The 19,569-nt window shown below is 35.7% G+C and overlaps 1 pseudogene; it reads right to left on the reverse strand.

The window, feature by feature from the left end:
- Positions 1-14,829: 14,829 nt before the first annotated feature.
- On the reverse strand, positions 14,830-18,965 carry LOC125199590 (uncharacterized; annotated as a pseudogene).
- Positions 18,966-19,569: the final 604 nt, after the last annotated feature.

Genomic DNA, 19,569 nt, shown 5'->3' on the forward strand with positions numbered 1-19,569 from the left:
CTATCGTTGTGCCAGGATTTATTCGATCATATTGTCTATTAGAGCTTACATAAATTAGAACGTATGCATTATGATTGTCAAGACAGCCTTCTAGAAATAGAAGTCTTGAGGAAATCATCTACTAGAACATTCTAATGGATATGTAATCAAGGGCAAGAAACGCATGATTGGAGGCTCATATAGACCTTCGTGGTCTTAGGCGAGCTTCTAAATCAGAGTATATGTGTTTTATCAAAATTGTCAAATATTTGGATTTTGACTTGTGTCCTTAACAGTGCTGTAAGCACAAGGAAGTTGAAAGTGCATTACATATGGTACTATTGGTACTCTACGATGATGAAATCTACAAAAGTTGCAAACAACTAAGATTAGCATCTGGCGTAGGAAAATTGGTTGTCTACCCAGTTTTTAGGATAAAGGATTAAAGAGAAACTAATTACATTCTTAGCATCTAAGTCCTTTTAAGATTTGCTAGAAAGAATGTTGAGATTCTCTTAGGAATCCTATATCTATACATTGCTTGGAACATTTTAGCATTAGAAATTCCATGAAAAGGTTTATACCTTTCAATATGGAATTGTCTTTTCTCTAGTCGAGTGTCGTTTGACGCTTAGTGAGATTAAGAATTATGAGACTAGTTTCGGAGATAGTTGTCTCATGTATGCTATAATGTGTACTAAGTTTGATATTAGTCGTGCTTATGCGTAGCAAGTATATATCATATTAACCATGGCAAAGGATTTTGATTGAAGTAATGAATATATCCTAGTGCTTGAGAAAGACTAGTAACTATATTCTAGTTTACCAGTCATTCATGTAATGTCCTTGGGGTTACAGTGACTTAGTTTTATGACTAATCAGTGACCGAGTAAGTCATCCTCTTAATATGTGTTTACCTTAGGAGTATCTTCCTAATAGCTTTAGTCGTAAGTTTGAGTATGCCTATGAGTATTACATTTGGAGTATGACTCTAGTGAAGGCTAACTCAAGGGACACACAAGCTAATAAAGCTAAGCAATCACATAGAGAGATGAAATTAATTAAAGATCAAGTACGCGACAAAGACATTGATAAAGACCCATGTATTGTAAGGTCCATTTCCCAAGGATTTACCCAATTGTGATGCTTGATCTAGGTATTTTTGTGAGAATTGGTTTTCTATTTTATCAATAAAGGCAACCCAGCAACAAATAAGGAAACTAGGATGAACAAAGAAGGAAATAACATTGGATAGGGTGGAAATTGGGATACATAGTCATTGATGAATCAAGCTAAGGCACTTACAACATAACTAACATGCATCCATGGCTAGATCTTCAAGGGAACCACAAACCTCAAAGCATACCTCTACTTGATCCATGCTTGAACTAGCAATTGATGGAAATCCCATGCTTGAACTAGCAATTGATGGATTCAAGCAACCTAAATCTAGGAATTGGATAGAAACCCTCTCCACGAGGAAACAAAGCTCTCAAGCATCTAATTTAATCAAAATCTAAGGAAAATAAATGACATCAAGAGGTATTTATACTATGGGTCCAAAAATAGAAAGTTGGCCCACAAAATCTAAAAATCGGCATAATCGCCCGGTCGGGCGTTTTTCACATGCCAAAATGCCCGGCCCGGGCGTTTTCCCTGTCCCCGGGCGATTTTCACAAGCGAAACGCCCGGTCGGGCATTTTTCCCGAAGCTCCCGGCCTTCTCTGCGCGACTTCCGTAAAACCGCCATAACTCCCTCATTCGGACTCCGATTGGGATGTGCAGGATACCCACGCGAAGCCGTTTCCAAGACGAAGACAATGGTGGTAGTTTCATAGCTTTCGGATGTCATCTCAATAGGACGATTTCCAGTTGAATCCAACTGTAGTTGAAATCCTTGACGCACGACTTCCATGATCGTATCATCCTCCCCTTCTTGGAAAGGATTTGTCCTCAAATCCGAGCCGTCTCTATTCATTGCCTCATCGGGAATCCCTCTAGCTTTGTTGGACCATTTTCTTGTCTTCTCTTTCATCCTTGGGCCCCAATCAACCCATGGCTCACGCCGAAATGAAGACCCTTGACGTCGAGCACTCGTGGTCATATTAGACATTATAGTGCAAAAGATATGATCAGAGAACAACCAAGCAGATTTTTCACATAAAATGCCTTTGTGGCAACATGTTCAAACATGATGTGAAATGAATGGTGGTTCGATATATCTAGTATCAATACTTGCTTTGAGTATAAGTGGGAGAGTTTTTGGCAGTGCGTATACTCGAAAGCATGTTTTGAGTATAAGTGGGAGATTGTTAGGTTTGGTATACTGAAAAGCATGTTTCGAGCAAGTTTCGCTCGAATAGAATCTTGCTTGTATACGTAAAACTCTACGAGCAGTTTAAATGTATTATACGAGCAGTTTAACCCAATTCAGTATTATACGAGCAGTTTCGCACGAATAGAATCAGTATATTATTACATTGTGTTTGCTTGTGCATTTATAAGATGTTTTATAAACATTTAAATGTATAAGAAGCAAACAAAGTCTAAGTCTTTTGCTTAGTAGACTGGTTGTGGGCGTCGTCCACTTTAAAGTAACACGGTCGGTTGTATGCAATGCTTTGCAAAAGAAAAAGAAGAATTTCACAACCTAGATAGGCTTAGACTACCTATCGTGAAAGGTTGCAATGTCAGTCCGATTATTTCTAAGCCTTTCTGAAATAAGATGACGTTGGTGTGGTATAGCACTGAATGGATCTAACAGCAAGACGTGTCTTTATGTTATCTACTAAAAGACTAGGTCTTGATAAAATACTATTTCTTAATCTACATACGTTAGCATTGAGCATACGGTATTGATTATGCACTACTTTGACTTATCAAATGGTGCGGGTTTTTCGCAACCCAATAATTTGGGTAGTGGTGATTAATATCTAGCGGTGCTAGGATTGCTATTATGTTGAATCGCGCACGAGGCGAGTCTCGTTTGATAATGTCCTCAAGAGGAGCTCGAACAAGGTTTTATTATTTGGGAAACTGGCCATTAGAGTTTTACTACTCTATGAATAATAAATAAGTGTTTCTTGCTAAGTCCACTCTTGGAATTAATAAGATGTTAATTAATTAAGTCCATAGCAGACATTAATTAATTAATGGACATTAATATCTTAAGCGTGTGAAATAAATAATATAAATAATGGAAACCCGGATTACTTGTAATTTTGGATTTGGATGGGGAGTGCAATATTACGTCTGTAGTGGCTGCTCGTAATATTCAAATTAAAAGCTTATATTAAATTGGGGTTCAATTTAATTAGTTAAAAGCTAATTGGGGGAGCCCATATCCAAAACCTTCCATACATAGTTGACTTGGCCCAATATGAACTTAATATAAATAAGAGAATAAAGGAGACAGAAAACACACTTATATTTTTCATTGATAATTTTTGTCCCTCTCCTCTCTTTAGTAGGATACGAAATTTTCATGATTTTCTCCCCCGTGAGATTTTCAACTCTCCTGCGTGAAAAATTTCTGTCTTCTCTATTCGAGTCCTAGTATTTTGATAAGATCAGCACACCCTGATATCAAGATAAAGTTCGGGAACCAGTCAGAAGATCCGTGGTCTAGTATTGAAGATCATCGTGGAGAAGGCACGAGCAATCGTCGATTCTTTGGAGAATCAAATCGGTAACTCTAAAACCGTAATATTCATGTTTAGGATTTACTTTCTATGAGCATGAATTATTTGCGTTCTGGCATTCAATTATCTGTTCAACATGTGGATTGATTAATCGCATAATCGGTCAAATAGATCCGTATCTGATTTATTTGTTTTGTACAAGTCTTCCGCAGTGCAAGGGGCACCAAACCCCATCACTATGTTGATATAAAAAAAACACTCACGAAAATTATCATACGATAACAAAATGATGATATTACCATTTTATTGATATTTTGTCTACTATTTATTGAAATTCGTAAGGTTCAATCTCATGATGCTAAGGGTGTAGATTTGGTCTTAATTTTGGATTATGATGCTACAAGCAAAGGAAGATGACCCTGATTTAGGAAATAAATATCATAAAATATGCCTAATATCACTAAATCACGCCTAAATATCTATTATACTATACTCTCTTTGTTTTTTAAAAACAAGAACTTTTTAATGATAGTATGTGTTTTAGTATAAAATTGATAAAGTAAAGGAGATAAGAGAAAAAAATGGAATAACAACAACTTAACTAACTAATAAAGTGCTAACTAATTACATTAAATTTTCAACTTAACTAAAAATTGATGACAAGTTAATGAGTCAATAATGGTTGATCATTTACTCTATAGTGTACTTTTAACTTATTTGTTGGAGGTGAATGTCCATCCTATGATAAAGAAAGAAATATGAATTGATAAACTAAAAGAGTAAAAAATGAAAAAAATGTGCTCTTGTCAAGGGTTGATCCCTAGACCTCTTAGAAAAAAACCAACAGCCAACCATTAGACTACTCCATTTCATAAGACATTTATCGAAAACAAAGTATATTTCTACCCTCCACGGAGGGGGCGGATATACTATTTTCGGCTCGATTCAAGGAAAGGTTTAGGCTCTCCGAACAGCCGGGAGGGGGCGACCGCCCCCTCCTAGGTCCGCCAGTGATCTTATCCTCCTGGACATCACGTATGCCAAATCTAGGGCGGGTGGGGTTTTGAATTCGAAATCGTCGGAGTCGAGCAGATTGAAACATGGTTTGCAAACCGCACTTGCTTAACGCAGTGCTTCGGATAGGGAGCCGCGAGAGGATGTTAGTGGTGGTGATTTCAGATGGCAGATTTGTGAAGATAATTGAATGCGGTATATATTCAGTCATCTCTTCACACTTTATATATTTGTTTTATACATAAATTTATTAGCAATTTTTTGTCATATTAGTATGATTGTTTATAGCATTGGAAACTGCTTTCGTTTGAAATGACTACCCTAAATTGTTACATTTCGAATTGTTTTCATGGTAAAGTTATAATTATGTTTCTGCAATTCAAACAAGCTCCGAATGCTCCGAATGAATAGCTTAAACTACAATTTCTATTCGACATGACAAAGCCAAACCCGAACACTAAAAGACAGATGACCCTACAATGACAAACAAACATTCGACACGAACACATATGTAGACTAAAATTATGGACTAAAACGAGAAAACATTCTCCAATCCGAAACTCTTGAGTGGGAGAAGGCTAGGATTGAAAATCATGGCATAACCCCTCTTTGCATATGCATTGACAAGGAAGAGGTTTTTATGGGCGGCGACTCTGTGTGTGTACGTGTCAACTGGCCAGGATGGTGCCTAGACCTAGCTGTGTCGTTGGGTCTGTGCCTAAAACCTCTTGTCAACAAAATACCTCAACCCACTTCTACTGGCTAGTATAGTGGAGTAAGGGTCGATCCCACAGAGATGGATGTAGGCGAACTGCAATTGCAAAGACATTTTGGAAGGGTTGGTTAGCTACCACGCTTTTGGGGTTGAGTTCTACCTAGGCGTAAAATTAAAATGAGACTCTACCTATACTGACAAGTAGGTAACTAAATGCTTAATGCTATTGGATGTGTACGTGAATGTGAAAGTTGGACACCTAGTTATGCATATGAGAGCTACTAGACGAAACTTACTAAAAATGGCTAGACAAAAGGTAAAGGGAATCAAAGGACATGCTGGCAGACTGACTGATGGGTTTGCAGAAAAGCTGAAAAAAGTGCAAGTAAAAAAGTAAAAAGTAACAAAAGCAACATATCTTTGATTGTGACATTTTCTTCTTCACCAAGCTAAACTAACCAGATCTAACAAACTCCATTGACGAATGCTCAAGTTCAAAAATTCGTAAATGCAATATTTAACTTGAAATTGAGAACGAAAGCAAGAAAACCTGAGATTTACGCATACTGGTCAACAGGACAGTGACAGAAACAAACAGAAAAGAATTCCATGCATTTTTTAGAAACTTAAACCGATTAAAACTTGTAAACACAATAAGGAAAGATTAGATCTAACTAAGCTAGGCAGATTCAAGCACTTAAACAACAGAAATCAACATAAAACTATCAGATCTAGCTAACTAGAGAGATTTAAAGAAATAACAAAGCTGAAACTCAAATAAAATCTTAAAACTTAACTTCATTCAAACATTTAAACCAAAAGACGCTTCAAACATATTAACTACTGAAATCCGAGACAAATGCAAGTGAAACAAGTTCTTAAACTAAGAAAGCATTAAAAGAAAGCATGTAAATGGCTGATGGCTTCTTCTAAAACTGGAACTGGACTACGGCGGCTGGAATGATTCCGGCATGATAACTCCCCACCGGCTGGTGGCCGGAATCTTCATGGCAGGCTGCTGGATTTAGAGAGTGGAACTTAGAGCTAATGGAGCTATTCTCCCAAAAAGTGTTCTCAAAGTGATGATAATTCAAAAGTGATAAGTTAAAAGTGATTCCTCCTTATGTTCAACTCCTATTTATAGGGTAGCTTGCCCTAATTTCTAGGGCAGCCTCTTCATGCGAAATGACAATTTTGTCCCTCTTTAGTAGTTGATTGTTCCAAGCAAGTCCTTCTTTCTCGTGTCCAGTTCCGTAGCATCCATCCTGGCCAGTTTGCACCTTTTCTGCCCATAATTGCCAGTTTGCACTTTTTCTGCTCATACTGGCCAGTTGCACACTTTTTTCTGCTTTTTCACTCGAATTTCTTCCGATCCTTTCCTCCTGATTTGGTACCTCAACCTGCACACTTTAGCAACTATTTTGCAGATATTATCCAATAAAGCACGTTATACTGACCAGTAACCAAGGCTTAGAACGAGACTCATCATGCATCCTTCAACATTTCGACTTGTTGAACAATTCTTGTGTTGTTGCAGTAGTAGACTAAAATAGAAAATGGTCCAGCAACATCAAAACATCACCATCTTTAAAAAGTTTAAAAACATCACCATCTTTAAAAAGTTTAATTGCTTCAACATGCATATATGGCATACGAAAGGATAAATCAGAACCATTAGTACTCATCTTGTACTCTATGGTCCAAGATTCATAGACTTGGTATTCCTTCATCATCCAGATGACAATTTCATCGTTGCTGTGTGTGTAGTAAGAATAACACAGACGGTTCCTTAAAACGGATAAATTCCCAATGCTCTCTCCCATAGGGCGAGGAAAAGAGAAGATGCTAAAACATTCTGTTTCGACATCAAAACCACAAAAACCTAATATGTGATTCTTCGAAAAATACACTCTCCAATGGAGGTTGTCATTGCATAAAATGGGTTCACCCGACAATCTGAAACCAGAAGCAGCTCCGGCTTCAAGGCGTCTCCATGTTCCGGTTCCGAGGGTGCATACACAATGAGAGTTAGAACCCCTGTCCGGATTGATCCAAACCACCTTATATTGCCCACTTATTTTGCTCACACCGAATCCAACTTGCAACAATTGATACCCCGGAATGTAGTCCTCAGGGTAATTGAGCTCGATATATTCACAAGTGATGGGATTGCATATGTAAATACCTTTCATTAAAAGTGAGTAGAAAAGAAGCAACGCATTAGCAGTGATACAATCAATTAATCATGTGCTTCTGTGAGGGATCATCAAATCTGTGAGCGGATGGTAGTGGAGATCGTGGCTCTTCTCCACATCAACTTCGTCTTCGTCTTCAATTTCGATAATCTTGCACTGGGTTGAGTCATGCACCTGGTAAATTCGAACAAGGGCGGGAGGGGTTTTGATTTGGATTTGATGAAATCATCAGATTTCAAAAGATCGCGCCATGGTTTGTAAACGGATTTGCTGATTACAGATGGTAAATTTGTGAAGTAATTAAGCTCCATTAACAACAAGAATTAAGAAAATTAAGAATCAGGGTTCTTCTATTCCGAAAATGGGCCACTTAAAATAACACAAAACTCAGACAAAATATTAGGCATGATTTTGTTACATGATTTGGTGATATTATTGGTTTGATATAATGATATTTCTATCTAAAATCTTAATCAATTCTTGAATAAATGATATTGAAGATTTGGATATAGTGACTTAGTTTTTTTTTATTCGAATATGAGTATTAGTTTGTAGAATATATTTAAAACGATACTCCATATAAAAAATATTTAAGTGATTTAATCAAAATTGAAGGAAATATTTAATACAACCTAGTGGAGTATATGAAAATAATTTATGAGATTTATCTATAAAACTAATATAATCTTGATTTGATTAAGATTCTAGCGTGAATTTAAGTCCGCGAATTCAAAACCTTCCACACAAATGTAGACCAAAATTATGAACTAAAACGATATCACATGCTCGAATTCGAAATTTATGAGTGAGAAAAGGCTAGGAGTGAAATCAGGTCCTAAGGAAACCCACAACTGCATCCTTAAACATACGGATGATAATTTACCGACGAATGTGTGAAAATAACACAGGCAGTAATTCGGTTGCAAAGCCAGTGTGCAATGCTGTTTCAACATCGGGCAGTTGATAGAGATCAAGATTGTGGTCTTCATTATGTCAACATTAATTTTCATGTTTGAGGGTTTGTTTCCTTATTTAATTAGTTTTTAGTTAAAATACTTTCCTAGGTTAGAGTTGCTTCCCATAAATAATTCCTATTTAGAAGAGCTTGACATCTCTTAAAACAACAATATTCTTCGGAGAATTTAGCTTCTCTAAGTTTTAATTGCATTTTATATCTTGTGTTTTTCTCTCTCCACTCTAATTTTGTGTTAAAGAGCCTTCCTTTCATAACAAACACGTAGATGACAGATAAGAAAGTCTTAGCATGAAAACGAACACGACAACAATGTAATTTAATTTTTGTTGACATGGCCCGATAACACAAAATGTAGATTAACATTACAGACTAAAACGAGATAATAATCAACAGCCCGCATTAATATATACACTAGCTAAATAATCATAACATATCGTGCGTGTTGGCTTGACACAATAAACATTTGAAACAAACAACAACAGAGAGGGATAAACATAGACGTAGACTAACATTATGAACTAGAACGAGAATATAGACAACATAGCAAAATATATATACAGGCCTGCAAACAGTGTGTCAGCAGGTCAAACAATAAGACCAAATCGGACAGCAACCAATAAACAGAATCTCAACATACTTTCTGTTTTCCTGATGCTGAAACTGCAGAATCTCAACCAAGGACGTCGAAATCTGATTGAACCTGTGACAAAAGCCCATGAAAGGCTCTCCATAACAGAGGTAATTAACAAAATTCCATTTAGGGTACAATTTGGGGCTAATTGATTCACGTTATTGCAAAATCGCAAGAGATATTATAGGTGCAGTAGCGACAACAATATTACATACAACATCCAAATTTATCAAATTAGGGTAAATCTAGTTATTTATCACTAATTTTTATACCATTTGACATGTCAAATATTTTTCCTTCTTCCAATGCTAGAGCCTAGAGATATATCCAAAAAAAAAAAAAGAAAACAGATCTTTTGCACTCCTGTTCCTCTTTCTTCCCCAACGCCATTCCTCTTTCTTCTTTCCATAATTCCTCTTTTTGCATACTTCTCTCGGCCTCTTCTCCACTTCGCCGCCCAAATCTTGTGTTCTCCTTCCTAATTCTACTTTCAATTTTAGAAAATTGGGCCGGGACTCTCGGGGCGGAGACTGGTTGGAGGGCGGCCATGTAATGGGGAATCTGGGTCTGGGGCTGGCCAAGCCCCCCGCTGGCGCGGGGGTTTGTCCCCATGTAGTTCCGTCACTGAGCATCTTGCATCAAGTAATAGTTCAATCCTTAATTGTACATTTAGAATTATTAATTCCTATCATTCGTATGCAAACAAAGAAAACGGAAACATTAAAGCTTAAAGCTAATGATGTTTTTGTGATTAAAATTGTCATAGCACATCATATAATTGGAAAATCATTTAAAGGCACCACTATCTATGAATGAGCTTTTCCGATCACGTTACATATACATACTCAATTATGACAATGATACCATATGTCATGAAAAATTACGTATGGATAAATACACATATAGAAGATAAGTTAATATGTTTGAAACGATTGGACGACCAAGATCTATAAGTAACCTAACAATTGATGAGTGAGTTGCAATTTTTTGTACATTCTAGCACATTATCAAAAGAATCATACAATGAAAACTAATTTCATGCGGTCGAGAGAATCCATTAGCAGGTACTTCAACAGTATACGGAAAATGCAGATGTGGGTAAAAGAGTGTTTGCTCTGCAAAAACCAAATTCTGTTACTGTCAAGCAATAATTAAGAAACATATAATTATTTGTATTTAAACGCATCAATTTGCAATTCACAGCAACCAGGCATGAACCGCGTTTCGTCAACCCAAAATTTACGCAGAAGGTTCCAGAGAAGAAGATCCCCTCGATCAAAATTGCAACCGGCCTCTCTGCTAAGCTCTCATCAGATATGTAAATATAGCTCAGTGCCCAATCATTCTTGTAAGAGATCAAATACTGTTAGCCACAATTTAAAATTTTATTTGAGAGCCCAAATTATTCGGTTTAAGACGGCTCAAGTATTCAACAATTCATCAAGTATTTATAACACTAGGTTCACAAAGATAAGTGTTTCTGACTTTACAGTTCCTAGTTCTTAAAAAATAATTTATTTTTATTACTATCATACATCCTTCAATATAATAGTCTGACATGAAACAACTCATAATGATAAGATCAAAAATAAATACCACATAATAATAAAAACTAGCATTCAACACGAACATATACGTCTCGTACACATGATAACGAAATGATATCATGTTAACACAATTCGATAACGACATCTAAAAATATAGATTAACATTATGAACAAGAATGAGATTATAAAAAATTGCCCACAATAGTTCATTTTTGTTAACAGGTTTTCTTATAGTTGAGATACATCCACACAACCGAGTCCTTTTCAGTTCCAACTCCATGATACATACAAATATATAATACTCTAATACAATAACAACAAAACATGATAAGGTTCAACCCTAACACCACACAATAAGAAAACCTGTTATTATAATACAAAAGCCCATGAAAGGCTCTCCATATCAGACGTAATTAACAAAACTAACCACTAAATAATGCCATTTAAGGTACAATTTGGGGCTAATTGGTTCACTTTATTGCAAAATTCCAAGAGATATTATAGGTGCAGTAGCGACAACAATATTACATACATACAACATCCCAAATACATATAGTGTGTATCGGGTCGACACAATAAGGCCAAACCCGAACAGTAAATGACAAAGAAGACTTATAACCCAAAAACTATACCACAAACAAACCTTCCACACAAACACACATATGCAGACTTACTAAAACGAGATCACATTCTCGAATCCGAAATTCTTGAGAGAGAAAAGGCTAGGAGAGAAAATCAAGGCACTAACGTAATCCTTCGCAGCTTCATCCTCAAACACAACGACTTGTTGAATAGTTCTTGTCTTGTTGGAGTAGTAGATGAGCCGCTTTTTGTCAAACAACATCAAAATGTCACCATCTTTAAAAAGTTTAATTAGTTTAACAGACATATAATTCCAACCAATACCAGAAGCCCGATCGAAATCAAAACCATTATTACTTATCTTGTACAATATGATCCAAGATTCCTCGACATGGTATTACTTCATCAACCAGATGATTTGTCTTCTCAAGAATGAAGTGAACAAAGAAAAGTCTTCACTTTCACGTTGCAATCATCTAATATGATTTCCTATTTCAGAGTTTACTAGAATTTCTCAAATATGATTCTATAATCATATTCACAATTTAATTAGAATAGAAGCATCAAGTATATATTCACAACACAAAATCGAGTATTTACAAATATCCAGAAAGAAATCAAGATGGAGTTAGGTCCACATAATATACAAAAACATAACATGGACTTAATATATAGATGCAATTGACCTACAAAATCAAAACATGAACACAAGTCCACATAATACACAAAAACATAACATGGATTTAGGTCCACATAACGTGTATACATTCCCACATAATATAAAAAACAAAAGGTGGACTTAGGTCTACATAATATACAAAAACATAATATGGGCTTAGGTCCACCGTCCACATATAAGGCCAGAAAATGCTAAGAATAGGTCCCAAATTACGAGAAACTTGCTATATTGCTTTTGGACTTAGGTACACTTGTATGGATGCGTCTAATTTTTCCAACGACGACTATTCAATTGAAAACAACACTTTGGCGGTACTCCGGACATCAAAATATAGTTAATTTGATAGTTTTTATACAGTTATACTTCCTCTGTCTCACTCTAAATGACACATTTCCAAATATAAAAACACATCTCCAAATCCTTTACCGAATTAGAAATGCTCCACTTAGAGTGTGACGAAAGAAGCATGTTATACACCTTGGATATATTCGAGGATATTTTGATACTACTGGTTCTTATAGTACATGTTTACGATTTTTAGCAATACAAACTGTGGAATCATTTTATCCTCCTAGTACTATACAATTTTAAAAATGATTGAAAAAAAAGAAGAATGGCAAAAAGCTGTAAACTAATGACATGTATTTCAAAATTAGTGTATGGAATTAGTTCATTTATGAATTCAACGTAGAATTTTCATATCAATCAATATGAGAATGAATAGCATTTTACAAATTTTTAGTTTTAATGATTCCAAAGCTTTGAGAATTAGTCTTATGGGTCATATTCTAATGCTTATAACACACTAATCCAAAATCAAGACCAAATCCCCATCCTTAGATTTTAAAATGAGTGGATGAGATTAAATCTTACGAATCTTAATAAATAGTAGAAAAAATATCAACAATAATATCGTCATTATGTTATCATATGATAATTTTCGTGAATGTTTTTTTATATCAACATAGTATATTACAAATATCAACCATATGACATAAGAATATCAACACTAGTACAAGAAAATATCAACACATATTTATTGAGATTTTTACATGGTTTTATTGAGATTTTTACATGGTTTTATTGATATTTTTTTATGTATTTGTTTATAAAAATCTGGTTATCAACATTTACGAAAACTAAAATAAAAAATATCAAATTTCATCATTCGAACGTCGTCGGAACATATGCAATTGAGATCTCGTTGGAATCCTTATAAAATTATCTTTAATTTGATATATTTTTTGCGAAAAAATAATTTAAATCGAGAGAGTTACGTAAATTTAAAGTTTTAAGATGATTTTAATGAGAAAGAATTGACACTAATACCCTCTAATTTTATTTATTAATTTTCTTAATTAAAAATATAATTCATATGGTATTATTTCAACCACTAGATCTTCCAATAGCTAAGATTTACTCTTAGTTTGAGATTGCTAATTAATTAGGAATTGATCACTCCTCTTTATTATATTCGAGAGCAATCAATATGGGTCAAGTCCATATGAAGAAAAGTTTAATCCTACGAAGCCTAGTAGACTTGGCTAGTGAGCCTGCTCACTTAAAGGCCGAATGAGGCAGAAATATCGATCTAAGTAATCCTAATAGAAGATGGGTTTATAGCACCCCAAACCAACGGCCCAAAATACATATACTACTTTTTTCATAATAAAAATTCATGAATACTTGGGGTGGCAAAATGGGCTGGGGGTAATGAGTAATTCCCATCTTGGCCCGCTACCCACTAGGTATTGGGTACCCACTATCTGACGATAACGGGAAACGGGGCGGGATCGGATAGTGTGTTATAGAGTTTTGCGGGTAGCGGGTATACCACTACCTGCGCGGATATACCCGTTAGTCCCGATAATACCCGTTATTATTATTATTAGTCATATTCCATCTTTTAATACTCCCTTCATTCTATATTAATAGAGATGTTTCAAATAGTTAAAGTGGAGAAAAAAAGAGTAAATAGTTAAATAATAATAGTCATATACGCACTCATTTTGAAAAATTAAAAATAAATAGTTAGAACGGAGAAAAAAATAAAGTAAGAGAAATAATAAGGTAGAGAAAAGTATTTATATTACTCCATCCGTCTCGCTTAAGATGACACGTTTTCTTTTTTAGTTTGTCCCAACTAAGATGACACATTTCCTTTTTTGGTAATTTTCTCTCTCCAATTAATACACTCAACCACTTTTTCTCACTCCTATTAAAATATTCATCTTTCTTTATCTCTCTACTTTAATACTTACACCCATCTTCTCTCTCTCCAATTAAACACATTAACCAATATTTCCTAAAATCCCGTGCCGGCTAAGCAATGTGTCATCTTAGCCGGGACGGAGGGAGTATTATTTTTCCGAAATGTGTGAAGAAAATGAAATGTCTCTATTAAGGCAGAAGAACAATGGGAGTACTTTAATATAAGAGTTTTTTTGAAACAATTTTATATTCCAACAAACATACAATTGAAAACTCACCGGAACTAGCTACAGAGTGTCCCCTCACTTTTATTCGCAATCTATTCAACGTTTATCATCGATATTAATAAAGTAAATTAGGGAACTTGACGGTTATTATGGTTTTCAAATTTTTTATTAGGATTTCGGGTCGGATACGGGTACCCGCAATGTCGGGTACGGGATACCCGACACGGGTATCGGGTGATCCCGGTATGTCGCGGGGCGGGTATTGTGACAACAAATTTGGCTAAAATCGTGTACGGGTACCCGACTAGCCGGGCGCGGATACCCGCAGGTAACCCATTTCGCCACCCTAATGAATACTACTAAACACTACCCAGTATCCACACATAAGTTAGAAAGGTATGCTATTAAAACAACAATAGCCATTATACAACATCAAAGGCTCAACCTTTGTATCTTCTTCTTCTTTGTGGTGCCACATTTCTTCCACGGCTTCTCATCTTTATCCTGTAAAATCTGTATATCCATTCAACCAACCATTTAGGCCTTCCATACCCAAAAATCACACAGCAGATTACGAAACCAAATCCATATCCGGAAACAACCGCCTGCCAACAGAATCCATCTAGAATACCATAATCATCATAACCATCTTCTTGCAGCATCACAGGAGGCGAAGGCTCTTCACATTTTCGGGTTAACGGAAATCCACAAAGTCCAGAATTCCCAACAAATGATGTATTTTCAAATGTGGAAAACTGGCCATTGGATTGAGGTATCTTCCCTGAAAGATCATTCATGGAAAGGTTTATCACAGCAAGAAATGTGAGCTTCGTTAGCTCTGTTGGAATTTCCCCTTCCAATCGATTTGCGGACAGGTCCAACGACTCGAGTTCTGTCACATTTCCAAAAGATGCAGGTATATTTCCTGTGAGGCAGTTGTGAGACAGATTCAAATACATCAAGGAATTCAAATTTCCAACGGAGTTTGGGATACTGCCCGAAAATCTGTTGGATGACATGTCGATCGTTGTGAAGGTCGTCAGAATTGTACCATACGACAGATTCAAACCTTTCACCGTTAATATCAATGAATCTGTATAAAATGGAGACTGATCTTGCTCTCCTCGATGATTCACACGTGCATCAATCATCGCTTTGAAATTCCTCAAATATTCACGGGAAAGATTTCCGGTGAATGCATTATGTGATATATCAAAAACTTGCAGGTTAGGGAATGGAAGTGTTTCCTTGGAAGTGAGAGAAGAAATGGTACCGCTGAAGTTGTTGGATGCCAATATGAGGACGCGAAGATCAGTGAGATTTCCGGTCCAAACAGGAAAGGTGTCTTGTATTCTGTTGTTTCCAAAATTAAGAAGACAGTCTTCGACAATTGGAGAGGGATCGGGGCAATGCTCCTTCCAACTTATTACCGTTCAAGTTGAGTGATTGAAGACTACAACCCGCTCCAAATGTAGTCGGGATGTTTCCCCATTCCAAACGGTTGTTATATAGATATAACCTCACAAGTCCTTCCAAGTTTCCAATCGTTGTCGGGATGAATCCTGTGAGTCGATTATTGGATAATTCCAAAACCTGCAAATTCCTCAAATTTCCAACCCCGGGAGGAATAGTTCCCCGTATGCTGCAGTTAGATGCTGAAAAGATAACCAGAGAAGCAGATAAGTTCCCAATGGAAGCCGGAAGGATACCATTCATCATGGCATTGTTCCTAATTTCCAATTGAAGCAGATATGGGCAGTTTGTTAAAGAAGAGAGAAATTCCAGTTGTTGATTTGGCGATTCTGCTCCGGTCAGATTATTGTCGTTAAGACGAAGGACTTGCAGCTGTTTTAGATTGCCAAAGTCGGGAATGGAGCCAGTGAATGCGTTTCTGCTCAGTTCTATAGCACTAAGCTGAGAAGCATTGTTGATAGAGGTTGGAATTTCGCCTGTGAGTCCGTTATAGTTTAAATAAAGATCTTCGAGATTGACTAGTGAGAGCCCCATGTCGGAAGCGAGACGACCATAGAACTGATTCTGTTGAAGAGAGAGCATCTTCAAATTTGATAGGTTGAATATGGAAGAGGGGATGGGTCCGGTCAAGAAACCGTTAAAGGATCCCCCTAAGAACTCGAGCTCTGCTAGATTACCAAGCTCTCTTGGCAATTCACCTGCCAAAAGTAATAAAAAGAATAAAGTAAATGAGAATAATAAAATAGCATAGAAATTTTTTTTGGCGATGACTCACTTTTAATAGATATCCCAAAAAGGAAAATAACTTGCTTATGATGGAACAGAGAATATGAATTATTTAAAATGCTAGTAGAAATTTAGTAATGATATCATGAATACCCGTTAACTTATTCGAAGCAATATTCAGCCCTATTAGTGAAGAGAGGTTCCCGAATTGCCTTGGTATATGACCTGAATGATGAAATTGACAAATTTACGTGCAAAATTTATAAAAATACTGAAAGTACATAAAACTAGTTAACATGCAATGAATGTTGAAAACTAGTTAGAGAATCGTGATCAAGACAAAGAGTCATAATACAAATTACTATTAATTCGACGAATTCGAATTCAGTTGTGGAAAGTGATTATTACTTCCGCCGTTTCAGTTAAAATGATACATTTCTTAGTTGGTATGAGATTTTAGAAGTTATTGTTATATGGTTTACCGGAAAGAAAAAAAAAAGTGGATCTAAATATTAAATAAAGAGAGAAAATTAAATATTTAATTGGAGAAGAAAAAGGTGGTTGAATGTATTAATTGGATAGAGAGGATTATTAAAATTAAAAATGTATCTAATTCGTTGGTGCAAACAAAAATGGAAAGTGTGTTATGTTAATTTAGACAGAGAACGTACAACTTTAGTTATCCTAAAATCCAAATACTGATAAAATTATACTCCCTCCATCACATTCAAGATGTCTACCTTTCTTTTTAGTTAGTCCCGCCGTTTAAGATGTTTACATTCTATATTTGGAATAAAATCTCTCTCTCTCTCCTCTTTCTTCATTAAAATTCAATTACTTTTTCCATTCTACTTTATCACAAACAACTGTTTCACCTAAAACTCAGTGTCACTTAAGAATGTAGCCATCCTGAATGGGACGCAGAGAGTAGTACGTACCCGTCAAGTTATTATAATACAGATAGAGATGTTTCAATGATGTAAGACTTCCAATCTCCTTTGGTATGCCACCTGTCAGTTTGTCATGGAATAGCAGTGTGTGCAATTAATTCAACCATATGTTTAGAAACAACTTCGGCAGTTTGAACACATAACTACCGAGGAAGAGCGATTAAATTGAAAGTTTAACCAAATAGTATTCCCTCAGTTTGCAATAGAGGCGATTCTTTTAGACATGGAATTTAAAAAAAATGTTTTAACTTAGTGAAGTAAACGAGAATAAAACACAAAGGAAAAATGAGAGAGATAAAGAGAGAATAAAGTAAGAGCAAGCAAAATAAAAGAGAAGTAATATATTACTTTTTGCCATAAAAAAGAAAATGACTCGGCTAAAGTGGAATCCCAAAAGAAATACAACTCATCTACATAGGGACAAAGAAAGTACTACTAAAATAAGACTTGGTCAGAAATAGATCACTAATTCCATTTTTGCTCACACCTGTTAAATTGTTTCCGTATAGATACAAGTGTTGGAGGTTTATTAATCTGTCGAAATTTGCGGGTATGCTTCCAGAGAGTTTATTGCCATTGAGGTATATGAATTCCAACAGTGAAACATTGAAAACAGAAGATGGAATATTTCCTATCAAAATATAGAAAAATGATGTTAACAAAAATAGTTAAACTAATGTGAATTCTTGAATCAATTATACATAGATTACCTTGGAGATGGTTATCATATAGAGATAAAACTGTAAGCATAGTAAGATTTCCAACTTCGGTTGGTATGTTTCCACTGAACATATTCATGGACAAGCCCAGCTTCTGCATCTCACTACACTTATATATACTCCTTGGAATATTTCCATATATTTGATTCTCTCTGAGAATTAATATCTTCAGTTTCGGAGTATTGTTGCACATACCACTTGGCAGAGTGCCCATTAGGTTGTTAGACCTCAGATCAATATATTCCAATACAGACATGTTTGTAAGGATAACTCCCGGTATTTCTCCACTGAAGTTGTTAGATGATGCGCTTAGATGCTTCAGACGGTATAGTTTAGACAGTTCATCAGGTAAGACGCCTGTGAAGTTGTTGGAGCTGACGTCCAAGGACTGGAGAAACGTTAGGTTTCCAAGATATGGGGTGAGGTTTCCGTGCAGGGCGAAGTTGGAGAGGTTGAGGGCGGTGACCCTGTGGTGTTTGATGCCACAGGAGACACCGGCCCAGACACAGATGGATGTATTGGTAAGCCAGTTGTTGGTCAACACGCCATTTGTGTCGACAGTGATGGCTTTTTTAAAAGCAAGAAGAGCATCTCGATCAGTGGTGAAATCGGTCAGTGGTGCGGATGAGATGAGGGTAAAGAGAATGTTTACTGTGACTAAAATCATGAGTGAAAAGTGAAACAAGAAAGAGGTCTCCATAAAAGTGGTGGTAAATTGCAATTTGGTTTTGTTAATGATGATGAGGATACTATGTACTTATTGAAAGCTATATGTAAAGTAATACATGTCAAACAAGATATCCTTATCAAATTTTAAGGGGGTGTAGTGAGAATATTGCATATCCTATTGAGAAACAAAGTTGCATGCAAATTAAAATAGATCTGGTTTTATGTAAATAAATAGTTTCTCTCTCTGTTTTAATTTCCTCCGAAATTTTTCATAGTTGAAAAATTAAAAAAAAAAAAGGAAAATTCACAGTAGTATTATATTTTGGACAAGCTACCAACTTTGAACGTCCAATGCAAAAAATTGTAGTGTCCAATAAGAATATAAGATCATCTATTGATAATTGACTATATTTTTTTAATTTGGACGGTTAGTCATTGTTTATGTCCTATGTTTGTACTCTTGTAATTTGTATCAGCTACATGTATTGTTTTATTAGGGACCATTTCAATATGAAGATGAATGAAATATGAAGTTACTTTATTTAAAATGGAGAAAAAAACAAAACTTGACTGTCATTGTATTGTAAGTAACGTATTTTACTGTGTTGTGTTGTGTTGTGTATTATATTGAAATC

The sequence above is a fragment of the Salvia hispanica genome, chromosome 6 (assembly GCF_029641045.1).
Source record: "Salvia hispanica isolate PSC_SH4W2 chromosome 6, Shi_PSC_v1, whole genome shotgun sequence".
NCBI classification, from domain to species: Eukaryota; Viridiplantae; Streptophyta; class Magnoliopsida; order Lamiales; family Lamiaceae; genus Salvia; species Salvia hispanica.